Source organism: Kogia breviceps, chromosome 7 (genome assembly GCF_026419965.1).
Source record: "Kogia breviceps isolate mKogBre1 chromosome 7, mKogBre1 haplotype 1, whole genome shotgun sequence".
NCBI classification, from domain to species: Eukaryota; Metazoa; Chordata; class Mammalia; order Artiodactyla; family Physeteridae; genus Kogia; species Kogia breviceps.
The window spans coordinates 69,920,116-69,940,161 of NC_081316.1; the positions used below are offsets into that span (position 1 = coordinate 69,920,116).

General features: G+C 38.2%; 1 pseudogene; it reads left to right on the forward strand.

The window, feature by feature from the left end:
- The first annotated feature begins 554 nt into the window (after positions 1-554).
- On the forward strand, positions 555-2,733 carry LOC131759341 (complement C1s subcomponent pseudogene; annotated as a pseudogene).
- Positions 2,734-20,046: the final 17,313 nt, after the last annotated feature.

The window sequence follows — 20,046 nt, forward strand, 5'->3', positions numbered from 1 at the left end:
AATAAAATAAAATTCAAAAAATTAAAAAAAAAAAAAAACAGTCTAGGTGGTGCACGGGCTTAGTTGCTCTGCAGCATGTGGGATCTTGCCAGACCAGGGCTCGAACCCATGTCCTCTGCATTGGCAGATGGATTCTTAACCACTGTACCACCAGGGAAGCCTTGTTATTGAAATTAAAAAGTGGAAGAAAGACTAGTGTCAGGGCATCTGGCAGAGGTATTGGTCCTTAACTAGGCTCACAGGCTTCACAAGAGTCAGTTAGGGCCTCAATTCAAGAATCTACTGAGGGTGCTTTTTCCAGCTAAAATAAGCATGGGATTGAAGAGAAAGCCTCACTTAGGAGAAAGGCTTTTTCTGTCTCAGTGACTGCATAAAGAGGCAAAAGACACAGAGGTCCAGGATTGAATACATCTGCTCTCTTTGCACTGTGGAGGCTGGATTACTAGGCAGAGCTCACCCACAAATGCAGCCCTGTGTGCCAGAAGCTTGGGCTCCAGGGGTGGAAATGGAAATAAAAATCTTCTGCATAGGAGCCCCTCACCACCACTTGCAGGTGCCTGTGTGCTTGTTAGACAAATACAACCAGGTCTGCCACCGCTTTAGGTCCAAAGTCCAGAGGTACAGAGAGCCAGGACCAAGAGACAAGCTGCTCACCAGGGATGGACAAATTGCCAGAGATGTGGTGCATTGTCCTGTTTTCCCTTTTGGCATGGGTTTATGCTGAGCCTACTATGTATGGGGAGATCCTGTTCCCCAACTATCCTCAGGCGTACCCGAATGAAGTAGAGAAGTCTTGGGATATAGAAGTTCCTGAAGGGTATGAGATCCACCTTTACTTTACCCACCTGGACATAGAGCCGTCTGAGAATTGTGCATATGACTCAGTGCAGATAATGTCAGGAGGCCTTGAAGAAGGGAAACTCTGTGGACAGAGGACTGGTAAGAATCCCAACTCTCCAGTGGTGGAAGAGTTCCAAGTCCCATACAACAAACTCCAGGTGATCTTCAAGTCAGACTTCTCCAACGACGAGCGTTTCACTGGGTTTTCTGTATACTATGTTGCTGTAGATATAAATGAGTGCACAGACTTTGCAGATGCCCCTTGCAGCCACTACTGCAACAACTTCATTGGTGGTTACTCCTGCTCCAGCCCCCCAGAATACTTCCTCCATGATGATATGAGGAATTGCAGAGTCAACTGCAGTGGGGATGTATTCACCACACTGATTTGGGAGCTCACAAGTCCCAATTATCCCAGTCTATACCCAGAGAACTCAAGGTGTGACTATCAGATCCTGTTGGAGCAGGGGTTCCAAGTGGTGGTGACTATTCAGAGAGAAGATTTTGATGTGGAACCAGCTGATTCTGAGGGCCACTGCACTGACAGTTTACTTTTGTTGCAGGAAACCAGTAATTTGGTCCTTACTGTGGTAATGAGTTCCGTGTGCCACTAACTATTGAAACCAAGAGTAATGCTCTCAATATCATCTTCCAAACTGATGGAACAGAGCAAAAAAAGGGATGGAAATTTCATTACCATGGAGATCCAATCCCTTGTCCTAAAGAAGTCACTGCCAATTCTTTTTGGGAGCCTGATAGAGCAAAAGATGTGGTGAAGATAACCTGTGTGGATGAGTTTGAAGTTTTACAGGGAAGTGTTGCCTCAACATCTTTCTATTCTACTTGCCAAAGCAATGGAAAGTGGAGTAATTCCAAACTGCGGTGTCAACCCGTGGACTGTGGCACTCCCGCACCCATTTGGCATGGTAGAGTCAAAGATTCAGAAAATACTCTATTTGGTTCTGTCACTTGCTACACTTGTAAGAAACCATATTACTACATGGAAAATGAAAGAAGCAAGGAGTATTGCTGAGCTGGCAACAGGAGCTGGGTGAATGAGCTGCTGGGCGCAGAGCTGCTAAAATGTGTTCCAGTCTGTGGCATCCCTGGTGAGCCCTTTACAGAAAAACAGAGGATATTTGGAGATTCCACTGCAAAGATTGAAAATTCCCCTGGCAAGTCTTCTTCTCAAACCCCCAGACTGGCAGGGCTTTCATTGATGAACACTGGGTGCTGACAGCTGCCCACACCTTGGAGGGAAACTGTGACCCAGTGATGCACTTTGGATCTACCTCATTTGTCATTTCACAATTGGCAAATGCCCAGATGCTCACTGCTGAGAAAGTGTTTATTCATCCCGGTTGGAAGGTCCTGGATGCCTCAGAAATACGGAAGAATTCTGACAATGACATTGCACTGGTGCGGCTGCAAGACCCAGTGAAAATGGGACCCACTCTCTCCCCTATCTGCCTGCCAGGCACCTCCTCAGAATACAACCCCTCAGTGGGAGATCTGCAGCTGATCTCAGGCTGGGGCTGAACAAATGCCAAAGATCATGTTATTAAGCTCAGAGAGGCAAAGTTACCTGTTGTTCCCTTAGCAAAGTACTGGGAGGTGAAGGGGCTAAATCCCAGAATAGATATAAATTCCTTTGTTTTCACTGAGAACATGATCTGTGCTGGAGGTGAGAAGTGTGTTGATAGCTGTGAAGGGGACAGTGGTGGGGTCTTTTCTCTACAGGTCCCTAATGAAGAGAACCCCAAATTCTATATCACTGGCTTGGTGTCCTGGGGCCCCCAGTGTGGTACCTATGGGATCTACACTCATGTCAAGAATTACATTGACTGGATCATGAAGACAATGCAGGAAAATAGTGCCCACAGTGTAGGTTAACCATACAGATCCCACCAGCCTCTCTGAGGGCTGTGACCCATCTGTTGATTTCTGTTCCTCACAATAACCCCATTATTTCACCATGACTGAGAGAAGACATGGGAGTATGATTTAACTAGAACTTGATTGTTGGGATACCTGGTTGGAGGTGGGGTTTGATCATGTCATTGTGTTGGTCATTCAGTGTAGTTGGAGTCCCTGGGGTCCTCTCCCCTGAATCTGTCCTGTGGACAACAGTGTGGGAAGGGATGCTTATCTTGTACTGTTCCACTGGGAGCCCTCTTTCCTGATGATTGCCTCCTGTTCCAGTTCTGACTGTGCAATTCATTGTGGGGCACACCCTTGATTTTTGTTTCCCCTTTACCTGTTTGCAGTTTATCATTATCAGTGTCTACTATCTACCAGTAATAAAGCATGTTTATAACCCCCCAAAAAAACAGTATATAATAAAAGATAAAAAGCAACATTATATAACGATAAAAGTATCAATACAAGAAGAGAATATAAAGTTTGTAATCATATATACACCCAGTAAAGGAGCACCTAAATATACAAAGCAAACATTAACAGACATAAAGGGATAAATTGTCAATAATACAATAATATCAGGGGACATTAACCAACCACTTACATCAACGTGCAGATTATCCAGACAGAAAGTAAGGTAACAGTGGCCTTAAATGTCACATTAAACCAGTTGGACTTAATAGATATCTACAAGCTATTCCCTCCCCAAACAGCACAATACACATTCTTTTCAAGTGCACAAGTGATGTTTTCCAGAATAGATCACATGCTAGGCCACAAAACAAGTCTCAACTAATTGAAGAGTATAAAAATTATACCAAACTTCTTTTCCAATCACAATAGTATAAAACTAGAAATCAATTACAGTAAGAAAAATGGGAAAAAAAAACAAACACATGGGGACTAAACAGCACACTACTAAAAAACCAAGGGGTCAATGAAGAAATCAAAGAGAAAATCAGGAAATACTTTGTGACCAATGAAAATAAAAACACAATTTTCAAAATCTATAAGACACGGCAAAAGCAGTCCTAAGAGGGAATTTTATAGAGATACAGGCCTACCTCAAAAAATAAGAAAAATCTCAAATAAACAGGCTAATTTAACTTCTAAAGGAATTAGAAAAAGAAGAATGAATAAAGCCCAAAGTCAGCAGGAGGAAGGAAACAATAAAGATCAGAGAGGAAATAAAAGAGAACACCCCCCAAAAAAAGAAATAGAAAATATCAATAAAACCAAGAGCTGTTTGGGGTTTTTTGTTGTTGTTGTTTTGCTTTGTTTTTTAAAGATTTAGAAAAATTTTAAGCCTTTAGTCAGGGGAAAAAAGAGAGAGGACCCAAATAAACAAAATAAGAAATGAAAGCTGAGAAATCACAACCAATATCACAGAAATATAAGCAATCATAAGAGAATATTACAGTTATATGCCAAAAAATTGGATAACCTAGAAGAAATGGATAAATTTCTAGAAACATACAATCTTCCAAGACTGAATCAGGAAGAAATAAATAATATGAACAGATCAATCACTACTATTGAAATTAAATCAGTACTCAAAAAACTCCCAACAAACAACAGTCCAGGCCAGCATGGCCTCACAGGGAAATTCTACCAAACATATAAAGCAGAGCTAATGCCTATGCTTCTCAAAGTATTCCAAAACATTGAAGAGAAGAGAATACACCAAAATTTATTCTACAATGCCATGATTACTCTGATAACATATCAAACAAAGATACTACAAAAAAGAAATTACAGACCAATATCCCTGATGAATATAGATGCAAAAATTCACAACAAGGTATTAGCATACTGACTTCAACAATATATAAAATTGATCATATACCATGATCAAGGGAGATTTATTCCAGGGAAGCAAAAATTGTTCAGTACCCTCAAATCATTCAATGTGATACAGCACATTAACAAAATGGAGGATAAAAATCACATTATAATCTCAATAGATGCAGAAAATACATTTGACAAAAATTCAACATCCATTAATGATAAAAAACTCTTTAAAAAGTTGGTATACAGGGAACTAATCTCAACATAATAAAGGCCATTTATGACAAACCTACAGCTAACATCATACTCAATGGTGAAAAACTGAAAGCCCTTCCTCTAAAATCAGGAACAAGACAAGGATGCCAACTCTTGCCATTTCTATTTAATGTAGTATTGGAAGTCCTAGTCACAACAATTAGACAAGAAACAAAATGCATACAAAATTGGAAAGGAAGAAGTAAAACTGTCACTATTTGCAGATGGCTTGATACTATATATAGAAAACCCTAAAGTCTCCACCTAAAAAAAAAAAACTTTTAGAGCTAATAAACAAATTCAGTAAAATTGCAGGATACGAAATTAATATACAGAAATCTGTTTTCTCTCTACACTAATAACAAACCATCAGAAAGAGAAAGCAAGAAAACAATCCCATTTACGATTGTATCAAAAAGAATAAAATACCTGGGAATAAACTTAACCAAAGAGGTGAAATACCTATAGTCTGAAAACTATAAAACATAGATGAAGGAAATTGAGGATGAAAGAAATAAATGGAAAGATATCTCATTTATAAATTAGAAGCATTAATATTCTTGAAATATTCATACTGCCCAAAGCAATCTGAGGATTTAATGCAATCCCTATTAAAATACCCATAACATGTTACACAGATCTAGGAAAAATAATTCCAAAATTTCTATGGAACTCAAATAGTCAAAGCAATCTTGAGAAAAAGAAAAAAGCTGAAGGTATTACACCCTCTGACTTCAGACTATACTACAAAGCTACAGTAATCAAAGCTCAATGGTACTGACACAAAAATATACACATAGAACAATGGAACAGAATAGAGAGTCCAGAAGTAAACCCATACACAATTGGTAAATTAATCAATGACAAAGAGGAAAAAACTATACAATGGGGAAAAGACAGTCTCTTCAATGTGTGATGTTGAGAAAACTGGACAGCTACATGTAAAAGAATGAAATTAGAATATTTTCTCATGCCATTTACAAAAGTAAACTTAAAATAGATTAACCTAAATATAAGACAAGAGACCATAAAACTCCTAGAAAAAAACAGGCAGTACATTATTTGACATAAGTCTTATCAAAATTTTTTGACTCTGTCTCTTCAGACATGGGAAATAAAATAAAAAGTAAACAGATGGAACCTAATTAAATGTAAAACTTTTTGCACAGTGAAGGAAACCTCCAACAAAATGAAAAGGCAACCTACTGAATGGAAGAAGTTATTTACAAATGGTATGTCTGATAAGGGGTTAATATCCAAAATATACAAAGAACTCATACAACTCAATATCAAAAAACAAACCACCTGATTAGAAAATGGACAGAAGACCTAAATAAGCATTTTTCCAAAGAAGACATACAGATGGCCAACAGACACATGAAAAGATACTCAACATCACTATCATCAGGGAAATGCAAATCAAAACTACAATGAGATATCATTTCACACCTGTCAAAATAGCTATCATCTAAGAGACAACTAATAGGGCTTCCCTGGTTGTGCAGTGGTTAAGAATCCGTCTGCCAGTGCAGGGGACACAGGTTTGAGCCCTGGTCTGGGAAGATCCCACATACCGTGGAGCAAGTAAGCCTGTGTTCCACAACTACTGAGCCTGCACTCTAGAGCCCATGCTCTGCAACAACAGAATGCACCACAATGAGAGGCCTGCGCACTGCAGCGAAGAGTAACCATCACTCTCCACAACTAGAGAAAAGCCCGCGCTCAGCAATGAAAACCCAATGCAGCCAAAAATAAAGAAAATAAATAAATTTATTAAATAAATAAAAGACAACTAATAATATATGTTGGCAAAGAAGTAGAGAAAAGGTGAACTAGTTCACTGTTGTTTGGAATGTAATTTGGCGCAGCCGCTATGGAAAACAGCATGGAGGTTTCTCAAAAAATTAAATACTATAAAACTACCATATGATCCAGGTATTTCACTCCTGGGTATATATCCAAAGAAAATGAAAACACTAATTTGAAAAGTGTTTTAGAACATGTACCCCAATATTCATAGAAACATTATTTACAATAGCCGAGGTATGGAAGCAACCTTAAAGTCTATCAACAGATGAATGGATAAACAGGATGTGATATATACATATATATAATGTGTGTGTGTGTATATATATATATATATATATATATATATATATATATATACATAAAACGTGTGTGTATACACACACACATGCACACACACACACACACAGAAACACAACGGAATATCACTCAGCCATAAAAAAGAATGTTGCTCCATTCATGTTGCAGCAATATGAATGGACATTGAGGGTATTATGCTTGGTGAAGTAAGTCAGACAGAGAGAGGAAAATACTTTGTTTTCACTTATATGTGGAATCTAATAAATAAAACAAAAGAAAGAATATAACAAAACAGAGACAGACTCATAGATACAGAGAATAAATTAGTGGCTATTAGTGAGGAGAGGGGAGGGGGGAGGGGCACGATAGGGAAGGGGATTAAAAAGTACAAACTACTAGGTATGAAATAAATAAGACACACATATGTAATGTACAGCACAGGGAATATAACTAATATTTTACAATAACTTTAAAGGGAGTATAATCTATAAAAATATTGAATCACTGTTATACACCTAAAACTAATATAACTGTAAATAAACTATAATTCAATAAAAAAGAAAAAATGAAGATGGAGAAAAATTGACTGTTTCATTTATGAAGTTCAGGAGTGAATTCTTTTCCATATGCACTGTATTTTCATCCATACCTGATACATTTCTAGGTCAAAGCCATAGGTTTAAACAAATAGAAAACAGTAATTTTGTTCTTTATTTCTTATCCTCTGTTTTGTTAGGAGAATGCCACTGAATGAATACCTTCCTGAATGTGTCAAAAAATAACTATGATGTTATGACCAATATATTTTTAAATGATCATAATAAAACTAATATCAAGATAGTAAAAAACAAAAAGTAAAAATTAAAATTAAAAAATCAGGGGGCTTCCCTGGTGGCACAGTGGTTGAGAGTGCACCTGCCGATGCAGGGGATATGGGTTCGTGCCCCGGTCCGGGAAGATCCCACATGCCGCGGAGCGGCTAGGCCTGTGAGCCATGACCGCTGAGCCTGCGCGTCCGGAGCCTGTGCTCCGCAACGGGAGAGGCCACAACAGTGAGAGGCCCACGTACCACAAAAAAAAAAAAAAAAAAAAAAAAAAAATTAAAAAATCAGCAGGGTGATTTTAGGAACTATGGCCAACCTAAATTGTTTGCTTCTTACATAAACCTTGGCGTTGCAACCTTACATCTAGATAGTAAAGCATGTGAGATGATCCTGAGTTTTCTGTCAATTATACCTTCCCACTCTCAGCATCATCTCACTTTCTACTAAACGTTCCTTGAGGGAAGTCACCACATAATTACCATTAGGACCCCGGTTAACACTGAAAAAAGGGATAAAATTCATTGTCAGGAACTTCTGTGGCAGGCAGAAATGAATTAATATGACATGAATAAAAGTGTCATTATTTGATTTGTGGCAAATTAATTAAAAAACATGATAAAGTAACAAACATCAGAAAATCAAGACATGAGGACTAGTAGAGAATGTACTCCTTTTTTTAAAGTTAAGAGCAGGAAAGAGGGGTTACAAAGGGGCATGGGACACTTCCTGGAATAATAAATATATAGTGGTGGTTTAATGGATGGGTATATATGTCAAAAGCTAGCAAACTGTATACTTTAAATATGTATGTTTTACTGTATGTCAATTATACTTCCATAAAAATATATATCAATCATATGGAGTCAATCCCATTTGGCTGAGGTTTCTGAGGTCATGAGTTAAAGAGATATATTTAAATTAATTAAGATAGTCTATATACAACTCTGTACTGGCATAGAACTTACCAGTCCACAGAGGATGTTCAGGTACTTTTAAATTTTAATTTCATGCGAATCCTGTACATTGGAAACTGAACCTCAAAAAGGATGAATTACTCATTCAAGGTCCTGAACCAAGATTCCCTTCATTATAAAAAGCAGCCTTGCATGCTACTGCATCCATCTTTCAAATAGTAATTATACTTTGAAAAGTATAACTTCTTGTCTACATAAACCTGGTCAGAGTAAGACCCATGGCTTAACTATACTATATTTGCACCATTATAATTTCAAGCTGAGTCATTTACCTTGAAGCAAATAATAAAATGAAGCATCGAAATTCATGTCTTGATATTTCCCTTTAATAGGAAGGGCACAATTACCAATAAATATCTGCAAAAGAAATTGTGTCCATTTTCAAATAATTTGGAGAGTTTGTCATTTTAGACAAGTCTAAAAGCAGGAGGCCAACCTCAGGGAGCTATTGGTAGAGACAATATTCTGCAGCCACAATGCCCAGGACCTAATCTTTGTCTTTAAGTAAATAGTGATAGTCTCTTTATTATTTGGGAAAATAAAAGGAAAAAAATAAAAGTAAACAAAAGTGTGCAATGTGAGATTCTGCCTATGGCTATTCAATGTTAAAATGATTTATTTAACAAATTGAGAACCTAAACACAGGTCAATCATTTTGTTGAAAAGACTATGATATACCAAAAGTTCATCAGTAGAATAGAAAGGGTTGAAGACAGACTCTCTGCCCTTGGGTTCTTGGATGGCACCGGAACTGTTGCAACAGACCTAGGTTTGCACAGTGAGGGGGTCACAGATGAAATCAGACCCAAAGAGAGTGATGTGAAGGTGGGCTGAATCACCCAGACAATGCCCTCAGTTTACAAACGCCCTCTCCTGAACCTCACTCCCAGAACTCTTTGGGGAACCAACAGTCTGGGTCACTGAGGCCACTTCAAACCTACTGATGGCAGGAATTATCTTATTCACTCCCTCCCTTCTACCCAAAAGCACAGTTCCAGATGACTTCAATCAATAGAGGTTCATAAAATTATTTTTAATCAAATTGTGTCTGTCTTACAGAAAAAACACAGAACTTCTGTCTCCTCATTAGGGATTCATTTAACATAAAGCAGATGGATAAGCCTGTGTTTGTCCCATTTTGAGAGGCAGAGAAAGAATGCACTCTGCTTTAAGCCATACACTCTATCTAGAATTGCAAATTACCCCATTGAGTGACACATATAAATAAATATCTGGATGGCTAAAAGTATTGATGGAATCCATAACTACACGTTTTAGAAATTGAATTCACTATTTTTTCTGCCAAAAAATTTCCAAATTAATAAGATTTGCTATGAATTAGCAGATATAAACTCTGCATCACTGATAACAAAGACAGTTGTTTGCAAATTTAACACCCTGCCATTTGATAGTCCCTCTAATGAACACATCGTTATGACTTTCCTTCAGATGTGTGCAGAGACCACTTCAGGGATTCAAGTCACTCATGCCACAAAACTGTTTTCTATTCATACTTGCTTAAAATTGCACAAGAGAATAATTGGTGTGTTTCTTTCCTCTTGTGGTTAAACATAACCCTGCTATAAGTCAATAAAAGTGCGGACACCTTATTCATATTCAGAAGGCAGGCTGCAGCAGAGAACCTGCCACTATGACCACAAATCATAATAAGTTAATCTAATATCAAATATGTATCACTGAGGTGGTTAAAATGAGCATTTGGGGCTTCCCTGGTGGCGCAGTGGTTGAGTCCGCCTACCGATGCAGGGGACACGGGTTCGTGCCCCGGTCCGGGAAGATCCCACATGCCGCGGAGCGGCTAGGCCCGTGAGCCATGACCGCTGAGCCTGCGCGTCCGGAGCCTGTGCTCCGCAACAGGAGAGGCCACAACAGTGAGAGGCCCACGTACCACAAAAAAAAAAAAAAAAAAAAAAAAAAAAAAGAAAGAAAGAAAAAGAGCATCTGGCCGTAAATTTTAAATTGTAATCCAGTAGCAATCACTGAAAAAGCAAAAGGGATTAAGATTGCCATCTCCAGACCAGCAAATGAATAAACCAGGCAAAGACAGAGAGGTAAAAGATTCCAAGGGAATTTTTGTGAAAAAACTTTTCAGGTCTTTTGAATCAAGGACAGGATAAAATGATTGAAGAGGTCTACACATTCATTTACTCAAAGATATTTCCCAAGTACCTATAGAGTGCTAAGCACAGTGCTAAAGACTAGGGTGCAGAGGGAAACAAATAAGACAACGTTTCTTCCTGCCTACCTAGAAATTATATTTAACTTGGAGAAATGAGCAAAGTACATAAGAAACCTGGTTCTTTAAATTCTATTTTTTAATTTTTATCGATCCTTTGGAGATTGTATTGGCCCAATCATGCCCAGTGGACACCATGGGAAGAGGCTGAGTGAGTCTGGATCCAGGAGGAGTGGCTGGTGAAGTAGAATTTGGACCAGAAGATTATCATAACTTAGAAGCTAAGTTAAGAAAGCATTTCAAGGAGGGAGTGATCAGCTGGGCCAAATGCTGCTGAGAGATTAAGAAAAGACATAATTCACACTGGATTGGCAATGCTGTGGTCATTCAGGTAAAGGTGAAGACAGTGAGTGAAGAAAACATTTTCAACAAGTTTGAGAATTTTAAAAAAATCAAATGGAGCAATAACCAAAGGAAAAAGTTAATAAAGTGGATTCAAGAGAGAGTATTTTTTTTGGGGGGGGGTTAGTTTTAAGATGAGAAATGCTGTAGTATGTTTGCATATCGATGGGAATGATCCAAAAGAGAGGAAATTAATGCAAAAGACACTGGGTAAATAGAGAAGAATTTCTATATGATGAGTTCTCAGTCTCTATTGATGGTAAAAGGTAAACAAATGAGCAAATGAAGTTCATTTTCCCTTTGTCTCCTACCAAACTTGTGAAAGGGCTGCCCATCATAGTCCTTGATCAACTGAGTTGAATTCTCTGTAACACCTCTGCCCTATCCCACTCACAGCAACAACTAAGCAGGGAGTGCTTGTATTTAGGACTCTATATACTTTTTCTGTACCTGTTGCAGTGTTAGCCCCTTAAACAAAGACTGATAAAGTAAAGTAGGGAACCAGCAGGGTCTATTAGAAACAATATGAACTTCTATATCCAGGTAATTCACACTTTCAACATTAAAGTGTGCTACATTCCTTTCCATGATGTCATATCTTTGCAAAGTTGGGGTTTCGGCAGTTGCTGTGATAAAAAACAATTATTTCTTGAAAATGGGGGAGGAATCTGAATATGAGGTTTGAGAAGGTATGCAATGTTCCAAGAAGCACACTCATTCCATTAGTATATACTTAAGAGATATTTAAGAATGAAATATATACATTTTTTCTTTCAAAAAAAGAAAAGAATGTGATCATCAGAAAGAGGGTTGGTCTATCTGGGACATAGGAAAATGAAGATCTGGGTCTGTTCCAGAATGATACCAACGACTCTAGACAATCTTGATGGCTGGTATATCCCTGAGGTAGAGCTAAGCATTTGTCTATCTTAGACTGACATAATTAAGCATCTGATACACATTCAGTACCCAGTAAGTAATTTGCCCATCACAAACTGACTTCTAATCTGCAGCAGACATTATCATTGCCATAGTAAGGTGGGATTCTCCACCATTTGCATTGTGAATTAATTAATTATCATTCCTATTTATAGGACATCCATGAGGTGGATAGCAGTGAGATTTACCCTAGGGATGGACTCACTCCAAAGCACTGGTATAATCCATTGGCTATACCTTCAGAGTTGAGGGCATACACTGGGGTTTGGTGAAGTCACACACTCACACACACACACACACACACACACACACACACACACACACACGTAGATAAAACTGCCTGAGACCTCTGGACAGACAGAAAGATATACTTATCCCTAAATGATCAGTGTCTGGTCTTTTTTGACAATCTGAATCTTCCACCATAGCCCACTTAATCCTCATATAATTCTGTAAAGTTGACATGGTCATTTATAGATGTGACAGAGGTCAAGTAATTTGCATAAAATTAGAAAGCTTGTAAATACTATATGTTGGATTTCTACTCAGGTTTTCTGACTACCATTTCCTTTATTTGGTTTGTAAACTGAATAAATCATTTAGCCAAGGGGATCCAGTCTCAGAACTGTGTTACATTAACACACACACACGCAAATAAAAGTAATTAAATTTAATCCCAGTCTACTCACTTGAAGAATATTAAAGGAAATCTAATTTATGGTTCATGAAGACATGACTAAAATTAAAAACTCTCTCCTCTTCTCCCCAGTTTTCTCACATACACCAGCATGCTCCCTAACTCTCAGTTTTCTAGATACTCTGTACTCACACCACCTTCCTTGATCTATAGCCACCTCCCCACTGGATGTGGCCCCTTGGAATTCTGCCCACCTACCAACCATGCTGGTTGTCTCTGGAATTCCAGACTCTGCCCCTTCTTTCTCCTCACAGACAGAAGCCCTCAGAGCATCCTGGACAGTCTAGTTCTCTCATTCTGACTGCTTTTCCACAAGAAATCCTCATGGAATATTTCTGATAAACAGAATCTGTACCTTGTTACACATTCAATCATTCACGTACGCTTTCATTCATTCCTGTGCTGTGGGGAGAAAATAAAAGTTAGTTTAGAAACCAAAAGGTATAAGCAAACTGCCTTTGTTTAGGGAAGCACAATATGTGGAAGTGTCATTTTGACTGAAGAAAAATAGTCCTGAGATGGGCCAGGAGTTACATACAAGAACCACATTGCTTTGTGTAATAAAGACAGACTTTGAGTTTCTGCCTGACATCCTCACATATAGGAAAGAAACAATATTTACTGGGAAGGTGGATTGGAGGGGAGCCACAGAGTATTGTCTGGGCTCTGTGTGGAGGATCTACCAGGTCAGGAATGGCCAAAACACTTTTAAAGACAGGCGTGGCTGTCCTTAATATTAGCGTGGCTAATATTCAGTGTAATTTTGGGTTGTTCTCCCACCGAAACCAGGACTTGTGTTCACAGCAATATAATATAGAGGACACAGCCCAGCCTGATGGTTAACCACTGCCTTCCTGTCATCAGAAGACATGGGTTTGAATCCTGGCTACATCAGTTTTATCAGATGAGTAACCTTAGCTAAGTTACCCAAGCTCACACTGCCTCAGTATCCTCATCTGTAAAATGAGACAATAACAGAGCCTACTTCATAGTGTTACTGAGAAGAGTAAATAAGGTAATACATGTCAGAAGGCTAGCATAGTACCTGGCCTAGTAAGTGCTCAATAAATGTCAGTTCTTGTTATTATTTGAAATAAATTTATGAGGAGAATTTTCTCAAGGCATTCTTGGTACCTTGTGTATCACCCCACATAGGTCACTGCTAGCTCTCCCTACATCAGTTTTCTGACAAGGATGGAGGGGCTTTCAGTCATTTCCTAGATTTATATAAGGTCATTTGATCATTAAGACAATTACAGGCTGAGTGTGAGACACCTAGGGAAGCTTGCATAACAGAGTGTATCAGTATAGCTCTGGAACACAAGAAGATGCTTCCCTTACTTTTGCAGAAAGATCTGGGCCTGGCAGTTCTGACATGTGGTATGTGAGATTGTTTAGGGACACGGCATACTTTACATGCTCTGCACCCGGATATGGATTTTCCTTTCCAGTTGCCTTTCCCTAATGTCACTATAGCCAGATTACACTGGGGCTAAATGAAATGAATGAATAAGAAAATCAGCATGTCCACCCTGTCTCCTATCTAACCACTGTAGGGCTCCAGACCTACCCATCACCAGCCTTTTATGTGATCTAAGACCAAGAGTTTGTGAAGAAATTTAGAGTATGTTTGAAATGGCACAAAGTATGAAGGAGGAAACTCTAAGTTCCATCTTTTCTTAGTAAAGGCCCCGGAGCAGAACATTACCATAGGCTTAGATCAGGTCCTCTAGAATACAGAGCCTGAGAGAGGATTAAGGCACTAACACTTTATTTGGAAAGTTCAAGTCCAGGGAAATGAGGATGAGGGAAAAACAGAAGTGAGGGAAGAAAAGGTAAGGAGCAAAGCAGTATGACACATTATCACATTGGCTTCTGCTTTGCAGCAAAGTGCAGAGACATAGCAGGCCTCTCAGCAAGCCTGTTTTCTTAACATGCAGGATATACAGGGAAGGAATATATGATGTATTAGTCCTTGAAATAGAAAAAGGAAGGTGGTTTATCTGCTTAGGCTTATCTCATCTCCTGTTTCCCAATGATCCAGGTTCTCAACATGGAGAGCTAACTCCTCTGAGCTTCTGGGTTGCATCATCTGGCCCCAGGAAACAAGAGCCAGTATATAGTGAGTCCACAATTGCATTTTATTCAAGTCCAAAAGTTACGTGGCATGGATGGGGTGCTACCAAAAGTATGGAGGGATCAAGGGCTTACAGCATACCACTTTACATTCTTTCCACTGGCTTGAAAACCAACCAGAAGTACCTTTTCAAATTACTTTTAGGATTATTCCCCCAAACAAAAATTTATATAAACTAATATGGACTAAATCTTCTTTAATACCACACTACACTCTCCACATACCATATGCACCACACACACACAGACTCACACATATGTATTCCTTTGAATAAAGGTCTACTGTACCTTAAAGTCTAGGTGGGTGTCTATGATGATCTGGTAGTCATTCTATGGGGACAGAAACAATCTTTCTCCCTCTTTGAATCCTTCTTTTTCTCTTCATAGGTTATCTAGGCAGTCTCTGTGGATTAGATCTGGTATGAAGATATCATTGAAGCAAGGTCCAGACAATCAAGCCAGAGAATCCACCTTCAAATTTTAGGAGAGCCTATGAATCGCATCACTCAAATGCCATTGAGCTATGTAAGGTCAGGTTTCTTGTTCTCTGTAGGAGAAACTCCCCTTCTGGATTGATATCCTTAGAGGTGTTTCTTGCTAGGATGTGCAATGAGCCCCCTCTAATATGTTTGTCCTACATCTGATTATGTACATGTGAGTTCCTCTAGTCCATCCATCTGGCTGTAGATTTTAGGAGAAAATATGCAACACTAGTACACTGGTGTTGAAAGGATGTGTTGCCTTTCTCTGGAACATGCACAGTGCTAAGAGCACTGATAAGGGCTGTGGCTAGAATAGAGACTCAGAGTTGTCATTAGTATACTCACACTATGCATAGTCATCAAGAGACAAAAGGGAAGAAGTGGTTCAAGGACTCTGAGAAATTTCACAAGGTTTGTGTCCAGTAAGCAGAGCTAAGCAAGGAATATAAGGTATGCCTGTTTTTCAGTTCAGGACGCCTACCATAATATCACCCTACCAATGATATAGCATTGGACTTGGAAACACCAGGCATGTTTATTTAAGGCCTGATAATAAACATATAGTAGGGTGCCAAATGATGTGGATATGATTTTTTTAAGAAAAAGATAATGACTCAAAAATAGCTCCTATCTGTGTTTTATTTGTGCCTGTGGAGAAATAGTCACCTTGATCAGATGTTCTTCTGGGTGCCCACTTGACTATTCCTTTTGGTTATTAAGCTATGCCTTCTTCTTTATCTTGCTAAGACCAAATTGCTAATAAGTAATATAACCAAGACTTGAGTCCATCCAGCCAGTCTAGCAGTTAATGACCCCACAATCTCACTACTGGGCATATACCCTGAGAAAAACATAATTCAAAAAGAGTGATGTACCAAAATGTTTATTGCAGCTCTATTTACGATAGCCAGGACATGGAAGCAACTTAAGTGTCCATCAACAGATGAATGGATAAAGAAGATGTGGCACATATATACAATGGAATATTACTCAGCCATAAAAAGAAATGAAACTGAGTTATTTGTAATGAGGTGGATAGACCTGGAGTGTGTCATACAGAATGAAGTAAGTCAGAAGGAGAAAAACAAATACCATATGCTAACACATATATATGGAATCTATGAAAAAAAAATGTCATGAAGAGATTAGTGGTAGGATGGGAATAAAACACAGACCTACTAGAGCATGGACTTGAGGATATGAGGAGGGGGAAGGGTAAGCTGTGACAAAGTGAGAGTGTCATGGACATATATACACTACCAAACATAAAATAGATAGCTAGTGGGAAGCAGCCTCATAGCACAGGGAGATCAGCTTGGTGCTTTGTGACCACCTAGAGGGGTGGGATAGGGAAGGTGGGAGGGAGGGAGACACAAGAGGGAAGAGATATGGGAACTTATGTATATGTATAACTGATTCACTTTGTTGTAAAGGAGAAACTAACACACTATTGTACAACAGTTATACTCAAATAAAGATGTTAAAAAAAAAAAGTGTAGGTTCTACCATAATTCAGAAAGAGTCACATACCAAAATGTTCATTGCAGCTGTATTTACAATAACCAGGACACAGAAGCAACCTAAGTGTCCATCAACAGATGAATGGATAAAGAAGATGTGACACATATATACAATGAAATATTACTCAGCCATAAAAAGAAAGGAAATTGAGTTATTTGTAGTGAGGTGGATGGACCTAGAGTCTGTCATGCAAAGTGAAGTAAGTCAGGAAGAGAAAAACAAATACCGTATGCTAACACATATATATGGAATCTAAAAAAAAAAAAAAAAAAGTGTCATGAAGAACCTAGGGGCAAGACAGGAATTAAGACACAGACCTACTAGAGAATGGACTTGAGGATACGGAGAGGGGGAAGGGTAAGCTGGGACAAAGTGAGTGAGTGGCATGGACATATATACACTACCAAACATAAAATAGCTAGTGGGAAGCAGCTGCATAGCACAGGGAGATCAGCTTGGTGCTTTGTGACCACCTAGAGGGGTGGGATAGGGAAGGTGGGAGGGAGGGAGACGCAAGAGGGAAGAGATCTGGGGACATATGTATATGTATAACTGATTCACTTTGTTATAAAGCAGAAACTAACACACCATTGTAAAGCAATTATATTCCAATAAAGATGTTAAAAAAAAAAAGTAGGTTCTATAGGTTAATGTTACCTTAACATTAATGGCAACTTACATTATCATGGTCCTGAAAAGTAGTTGTTAAATGAATATTGAATGCAATTAAATGATGACCTCTATTGTCTTTTTTGAGACAGTATAGTATAGTGGTTCAATGTCAATTCAACAGCTCGTTATTAACAATTTATTTATTAGATAAGAGCAAGTGTTCTTGAGGAAGACTACTTAGTTCTGTGCAGTAATACAGGAAGGAGCACTGTTCATATGGGGCTGGTGAGCATTTAAAATGTGACTGAGGTGCTTCCCTGGTGGCGCAGTGGTTGAGAATCCACCTGCCGATGCAGGGGACATGGGTTCGTGCCCTGGTCTGGGAAGATCCCACATGTCGCGGAGCGGCTGGGCCCATGAGCCATGGCTGCTGAGCCTGCGCATCCGGAGCCTGTGCTCCGCAATGGGAGAGGCCACAACAGTGAGAGGCCCGCGTACTGAAAAAAAATTAAAAAATAAATAAAATGTGACTGAGGAACTGAATTTTTAAATTTTACTTAATCTTAATTAAATATAAATTTTAAAAGATAATTATATACTGTAATTCAGGAATTAGAAATATTCAAGGACATTTAGAACAATTTGGGTGTGTGAATCTACATTTTCAATTTTATAAATTTCATAAAATCTAAATACAGATCAAGTATTTCAAATGAAAATTTAATGTCCAAATTGAGTGTAAAATACATACCAGATTTCAAAAACAATACAAAAGAAAGGAATGTAAGTAATTTTTATATTACCTACATATTGAAATTAAACTACTTTTGATATATTGACTTAAATAAACTATAATTAATATCACCTATTTCATTTACTTTTATTTAATATGGATAATTATAAAATCTAAAATAACATAGATGGCTCATATTATATTTCTATTGAATAGTGCTGGCCTAAAATCTAATCTTGACTTCCCCACATGTAAGTTGTAGGCCTTGGCAAGTTATTTTACCTTTTTCTACCTCTATTTCCAGGTCCATGAAATAGAGCATAACATCAGTTCATACAGAAGAAGTTGCAGGGATTAAATGAATTAACATATACATGTTTAAAGTGTGTCTGACATACTTTACATATGTAAAGTTTATGTGGTAAACTATCAATAAAGGTTAACTATTATTACTACTACTGATAATTTTATGCATTCTATATATAATCTTAATACTAATTTTACCATTTCAATGACATATCTACAGAGATTCTGAACACATATAAACATAAAAGATTGCCACACTTAGAGTTGTATTTGGATAAGGATTTTCAAAGGAGATTATGGTTGTTATTTAGATTAATGGCCTAAAAGCTTGGATTTTTTTTTTTTTTTCTGGCAGAGCCAGTGTTCCTTCAACATTGTAAGGATTTCTGTGCTGCTACTTATTTGTAATTTTTATTACATTTCAACAAATAACCTGGTTTAGTCTGAGCTACTGAAATAGTAAAGAAATATACATGATGGCATTGTTTATTTCATCCAATTTTCAACAAGCTTTGTAGTTTTTTTTGTCTCTTCCTTTATGAAAAATGTCTACTCAATTATAGGATATTATTCATATTAACATTACCTGAATACTTCCTTGAGAAAAAAATCTGCAGGTTGAAAAAGAAATAGCAAAGATAGAGGATGGAAAGTAAGGGCTGTCTTCTTCTAGAGTCATTGACCTCAAAGTGTTATGTACCACTCCCTTCTTAGACAACTCCCTAAACCACTTCTCCAAATTAAGACTGCATTATTTTAGGCATTCTAAAGACCACCTACATAACCACAAGATACACTTTCTTTCCTATAGAAATAGTGGATCCTCATGTTGTGGCAAATACATATCTTCAGATGTGGTTTCCTTCACCAAAGAGCCTACAGTTGGGTGGGTGACAGATACATTAATGCATACAAGGATGTATGGTCCAGCAGCTGTATGTAAAAGGTGCTGTGGAAGCACAAAGAAGAAAGACAAGGGGATAAAGGGAGTAAAGAATCTCCCAGAGGAAGTAGGCCTTGCGCAAGTCACTTCATTGCTATCAGATGCAGTTCCAGCACCTATAAAAGAAAAGGAATAGACCAGAGGATCTCCCAGCTGTGATCTCCAGGAATTTTTAAAGGAAGTCAGAATGGCCATAGTCCATGGCCACCAGTTTTCCTTTTGTCTTTGAATTCCTAACTGATTAAAAAAAATGTAGAGAAGGGTCAACCAAGATGGCAATATAGAAGGTTTTTGAACTCCAATTCTCCCATGGACATGATGAATTTACAGCTACACACAAAGCAATTACCTCTGAAAGAAACCCAGAAACT